Here is a 7,044-nt window from a genome sequence, read left to right as displayed (position 1 = left end):
CATCAAATTTTGTACTCACTATCGAATTAGGAGAGTTGGAGGTTATGACTTTCAATCGACATGGTAACACCAACATAATTGGTGAAACGTCTAGATCTGTTCAAGATATGGATGATGATTTCATTAATGATGATGAAGACAATAAAATTAATGAAGACGCTGTACAAAGTACATATGATGCTATAGGAATCAATGTTGATGAGGAATAATACATTCTTCTGAATATTCTTATTGTAACTTTATTTCAATAATTTCCAATCAATATTTGACCTTAATGTGGATGTTTACATTTCATTACTATTATTTTATGACTGATTTTAATGTAATAATTATATATCTATAAAGATATGTCTGCTGTTATTGCTTGTACTCATGGCGGTGATGGGGCGGGTGATCCTCCTCCAGATCCTTCGCGGGTACTTACTTCCTGTGCGACAAGTAATATAATTAGTCTATATTTTATCAATAAATGAGAAAGTGTTGTTATTTATTCAATCTAATTTTATTGTTCACTTAAAATATGCAGCGCCTAAAAGAGGCAAGTCTTGATCCAAAAATGAGGAACTTGTGCAAGAAAATAAAGGCACGTTGACTTTAGAATTCGATCTGAAGGAGGAAACCTACAAAGCAGTTGGTACTCATGGGTCATTTTTCATGAGGCTTATTGGTAACCTTATTGGTCACCAAGTGTCGTTATATTATGACTCGTGGTAGAGTGTTCCGGGGAGCACAAGACAGGATTAGTGTCTAAAATTGAGGTAAATTTATAAAGATATTCACATGTAAAATTTTTTATAATTTCAAAATTCTAACAATTTTTTTAAAAGGATTATTTCATTCTCCCCAGACATCTCTCAGAGTGGCGGTTGATAGAAACCGGCATTGAGCGAGAGTTTCAGGATCGCTACAAAGAAAATGTCAAAAGAAAAAATATTTCGATGAACATGGCATATATGATGATATCGAGACAACTAGTAAGAATCCACCAAACGGAATTAACAAAGACAGTTGGCAGGAGTGTGTTGACCTTTTCACCTTTGAACAGTACATGGCACACTCAAAAGTAAATGTTGCCAACAGAGCAAAACAGAGTATCCTAGTCTCCATGGATCGACCTCTTAGTAATAATATGTATATAGTTTTAAGTATTTTTAATTATCTTATAGTAATTCCAGTATTTAACTGATATTTTGTCATATTATGTTTTCCAAAGATGAATCCTGAAACTAAGGAACTACCAAGCTTGATTACCACGTTCCATGATATGCATAATCATCCAACACGTGGGTGGGTGACCACGAATGCTAATGATGAATATGTAAGTAACTTTCTAAGTTTGTATATATATTTTTAAGTGTTATATTATATACTAATTGTACTGTCTCTAAATTGCAGGAGGCCTTACAGCAAGAAATTTAGACGCAAACGCAATCCCAATCCTAATCCTCATCTTCAATAGGAAGTGTCTCTATCGATGAGACGCAAGTCGTCACAAAGGTACTTGGTCAACGTCGTGGCCACAACCGAGGTGTTGGACACAAGTTGAAAGGCACTATAGTTCTCTTGCCACCAGGGCCACCTTCTAGTCAGAGGCATCACCATTTATGTCGGCCCTGCAATGGTATCAGCTGAGGCTTTCCAATCAATGGTTCAACACTTCAGTTAAGCCATCATGACCCAGAACAAGAACTTTCTCCAAATGCAAAAATTTATGCAAGATTCCAACCCAAACACTCCTGTCCTGCAATTTCAAACTATTAACTTGGACTTGAATATGATCCAGTCCATGATGGCAAACTTTCCAATATCGGGCCAAATTCCACCACAATAGCCACCACAGCAGCTCGACGATGATGAGGACTTTGTGATTGATTTAGATGACATTTATTTTGGTTATGCTTTTGAAGTTATTGATATTTTGTGTTATTTTTTACATTTTTTGTACTACTTACTTTTGTACTAAGTTGAACTAAGTTTTTTTTATTTTGGTTTCATATTAATAAAATTTATGTTAAATATTTATAATTTTTTATTAATATTAAATTATATTTTTGTTAAACACAAATTATTTTTTAAAATGAATTTTAAAAAAAAACTCTACAGCAACGACAAGTCGTTGCAGTACAGTGACTGCAGAATACAAAACCTTCAGATTTTATGCATCTATTGCGACCACAAGTCGTCGTAGTAGGTCAGAACACACACGCTATCTATTGCGACAACATGTCGTCCTTGTAGAAGGCGTGTGTGTTTTGACCTATTGCGACGACTTTTGGTTGCATAAAAGTTTTTTCAAATTCAAAAGTTCAAACATTCAATCACCCTACGACGACATGTCGTCACAATAGATAAGTTTAACAAAAAAAAAAGAGATTTTCTACTACGACCGACGTTACAGTGACGACACCATTTATCGTCGTTGTAGGCCTCTACACATACGGATCTACAACGACAATATCTTTGCGATGCCATGTCATCTTAAAATACCTACAGTGACGTTTTTTATCTACAACTACGACAAAAGTCATCGCAATAGACATTTTTTTTCCTGTAGTGTGGGGTGTTCTTCAGCCTGTGGTGTGGTTTCCTTAGATATTCTTGGGAGTGTGCATCCTCTTCCTAATCTAGGGACATTTTCGATGGGTGTGCAACCATTATTGAAATGAAGAGAATTTAAGGTTTTTGTGGTAGGTAGATATGAATTGCTTGATGCTCTCAATGAAAGCACCAAACTATTTACACAATTTTTCGTTAACTAAAAATATGGAGCAATTAAGCAGAGAAGAAAGCAATTTTAAGAAATGTAAAGAATAATGATTTTTTACGTAGTTAACTCTACCTACTCCACGAGTCACTATTATTGATTGCTCTAAGCTAAAGCTTAAGAAAGTAATTTCCTAGAATTTGAGTAAAAGTATTGTGCGTTAAAAATACAAAGGACTAATCCCAAGTATTTATATATTGTGTTCTGATACTCTTCCCCACGATTTTAGTGGGAAGTTACATAAAAATCTACATTCAAATTTGAAATAATTTGAATTACAGATTAATCAGTTTGACTATATTAATATCTAAGCCAACTACTTAAAAATAGGCATTATTTGCTCAGACTTTGCTTCCTAGCATTTTGAAAACGCGATTTCAAGTTAGTATGTGTCATCTTCGAGCTGATACCTACTTTATCCGAGCTAGTAGTCATTTACCTTTCAAGTTGACTCTCTCATAGCGGTTGGACATTTCAAGCTAATCCTCCATTTCGAGCAGAAATAGTTTGGTACTACATATTAGCAATATTGTTACTAGTTTTCATATGCATTCGAGTTCATCAAACTATTTCCCGGACTTACATTTCAAGATAATTTGTTCGTCTCAAAATTAGGGTATAACAATTTTATCATTTGATTGTAACAAAAAATTCAATAGGTAACAATTTTGAATAAAATAATATATAATAAAATTTACAATTATTTAGATACCTATTAAATACCTTATTTCATATTATTGTAATAAATTATGAATTTTTAGTTAATAATTAATAAACAATCATATAAATATTTCCTTTAGTTTTGAATGAATTATAGCTTAAAAAATAAGAAACAATGTAGTTACCAAACCCATTTTATTTTCAAATACAAAAAAAAAACTTTTAGAAAAAAGTAACACTACCAATCCGGGCATAATTATTAAATATCTCTTTAATATAAATATACAAATTTTAAATTTTAAAAATATTAATAAGAGAAAATTTAAAAAATATTATGTAAAGGATTATTTAGAATATTAATTTGGCTCATTAGTCGATACCCAAATATAGTTTTTTTTTTCTGACAAAAACCCAAATATAGTTTTGATTTTAGAAAAATAATTACTTGTATTTTTATTTAAAATTTCAAATCTTTATTTAATGGAAAAAAATCAAATCTTTATAAACTGATGCAAGCTTATGTTTTTTATCTTTAAACCGTTAAAAATTACTTGAAAATTTGAAATTCTAGATTGATTAGATATCTATATCAATTATCGTTAAAAATTAAAATATTTAAACTTTTTTATTAGGGCGCCTGATTCAATTATTTTTTTTCTTTAATTAAACCGTTAAAAATATTTTTTAAAAATTGAAATTCCAGTGGATATAAATATCAATATTTTAAATTTTAAATTTGAATTTGAATAATCTAAACACATAGATAATTAATGTATATTTTAAATTGTAATCCTAGTCCTGCTAGAATTAGGGAATATAAGGGATCGAAGACTATGAATATTACCAAAGCCTGATCATTATTCATTCAACATAGCCTCAATTATTCATTCGCTTCAAATTAATTAATTAGTTTCATACATAACGTGCGTGAAAGTGAATAAAGTGAAAGTGACGATGGAATTGGAGAGTACTAATAATAATAATAATAAAGATGATGTTTCATCACTTAGCAACAAAGAAGAAGAAGAAAATGTTAGTCATGATCTCAACAATTGGCTTCCCATCACAAGTTCGAGGAATGGAAAGTGGTGGTACTCGGCTTTCCATAACGTGACGGCCATGGTTGGTGCAGGGGTTCTTGGTTTCCCCTACGCCATATCCCAACTTGGATGGTAAGTAATTGATTATAATCTTAATTATATTCTCTTTTAGTTTGATTCGTATAGAGTAATGATACGTACACCCAAACATTATCACTGCTTTTTAAAATAGTGGGTCTTAGTTTTAATAAATGTGATTGGCTAGATTAAACTGCCACATTACTGTGTGTAATGCTTTTGTGTATATTTTGGGTGCTCGTAATAATATGTATAATATTGGTTATGATGATGATGTTTATATATATGTTATGTAGGGGCCCGGGCATAACTGTGATGGTTCTGTCGTGGTTCATCACCTATACACCTTGTGGCAAATGGTGGAGATGCACGAGATGGTGCTCGGCAAGAGATTCGACAGGTACCATGAGTTGGGTCAGCATGCCTTCGGAGAAAAGCTAGGGCTTTGGGTGGTGGTGCCTCAGCAGTTGCTGGTGGAAGTTGGAGTGAACATCATGTACATGATCACCGGAGGGAACTCACTCAAGAAGTTCCATGACATCATATGCAATAGGTTTAGCTCCAATCTTCACTGCAAGCCCATGAAGACCACTTACTTCATCATGATATTCGCAGCTGTGCACTTCTTCCTATCTCACCTTCCCAACTTCGATTCCATCACGGTCATCTCCCTTTTAGTGGCTGTCACATCCTTGAGCTACTCCACCATTGGGTGGGCAGCCTCTCTCAGCAAAGGAGTGGCCCCAGATGTGCACTACGACCACATAGCTTCCACCAGAGCTGGCACCATCTTCAACTTCTTCAGTGGGTTGGGAGACGTGACATTTGCCTTCGCAGGCCACAATGTGGTGTTGGAGATCCAAGCAACCATCCCTTCCACACCGGACAAGCCCTCCAAGAAGCCCATGTGGAAAGGGGTTCTCGTCGCCTATGCCGTGGTGGCCTTGTGTTACTTTCCGGTCGCCTTGGTTGGTTATTGGGCTTTTGGAGACACTGTCGATGACAACATCCTCGTCTCCTTAGAGAAACCTTGGTGGCTCGTTGCCCTTGCCAACATGTTTGTTGTCTTCCATGTCATTGGTAGTTACCAAGTACATACAAGCAATTAATTAATTAATACTTATCTGCACACACATATATATAGTACTATATATAGAATAGATTCATTGAGATTAACATGTGTTACTATATATATCCTCAGATCTATGCCATGCGTGTGTTTGACATGTTGTAGTCATTCTTGGTTCTCAAGATGAAATTTAGGCCAACCAAGTTTCTTCAAATAGTAACTCGGACAACCTATGTTGGTGAGCATGCATATTTTCTTTTTTCTTTTTTAAATTAAGGCTTATTGTTCATCAATTCTCTTTTATTATTTTATTTGTAATCACATCAATTAACTTTGTTTGATTCATTATGCAGCATTGACCATGTTTATTGCAATCTCACTTCCCTTCTTTGGCTGGCTTCTCAGTTTCTTTGGAGGCTTTGCCTTTGCTCTCACAACTTACTTTGTAAGACTCTAATTAATTAATTAATTAATAATTAGTATATACATTAAATAAATATTGTTTAATTAATTAATAGACTACGTACGTACTAATAAAAATAATTTCATAAATTGTTGCAGCTCCCTTGCATTATGTGGCTTGCTGTTTACAAACCAAAAAGGTTTAGCCTATTTTGGTTTGCTAATTGGGTAAGTAATAAGAAATCACATTTGGTTTGATATGGTATATTTTGTTTATAATATTTAATATGTTTTAATAAATCTCTTAATTAAAATATATACTTTTTGTTCAGTTTTGCATTATCATTGGAGTGATGTTGATGGTTTTAGCCCCATTGGAGCATTGAGGAATATCATACTTCAAGCCCAGACTTTCAAATTCTACTCTTAGACCTACTTTTCAGAGAGATCGAGTAGGATAATAAGAATAACCATTGATATATACTAGCTTACAGTTTTTCATTTTCTTTTTATTTTGAAAGTATTTTTTAATTTTACCATTTTGTACATGTAACGCTGGTTTGCTAGCTCTAGAGAACAATTACTTTGATTGATGTTTATTTTTATCAAGAGTATAATCGCTGTTTACTTATTTAATTCCAAGTCAAATAAACATGCACAATCACTTAATGACAAACGGCAAGTCGTTTTATTAAGAAACCAACGTTATGTTTGACAAAAAGATTTTAATTTGACCTTGTCACTTAATAAAACAAATACTAATCTTAAATACATTCAGATTCATTCTACTAATAATAACCTAAATTTCATCTGGTCTTTTTTATCCTTCATAACCATATAAACTATAATATGTATCAAGTAATGTGATATATAATTTAAGGGCTAAAATTGACATTGGAGTCGTAGATAATTTTGGGGTTGAACCCATAATTAATGTGGCTAGAGGGAAAAGTTAATTCATGGATAATTTTGTATTCGAGATGAGTTTGTGTCTATATAGATGTGATTTGAATTACGTAATTGAGGATTTG

General features: G+C 33.1%; 1 pseudogene; it reads left to right on the top strand.

The window, feature by feature from the left end:
* The first annotated feature begins 4,528 nt into the window (after positions 1–4,528).
* Positions 4,529–6,649, top strand: LOC133828856 (lysine histidine transporter 1-like; annotated as a pseudogene).
* The last annotated feature ends 395 nt before the right edge of the window (positions 6,650–7,044 follow it).

This window comes from Humulus lupulus, chromosome 4 (genome assembly GCF_963169125.1).
Source record: "Humulus lupulus chromosome 4, drHumLupu1.1, whole genome shotgun sequence".
NCBI lineage: Eukaryota > Viridiplantae > Streptophyta > Magnoliopsida > Rosales > Cannabaceae > Humulus > Humulus lupulus.
The sequence above is the reverse complement of the archived record's forward strand: the minus strand, read 5'-3'. Positions and strand labels throughout refer to the sequence as shown.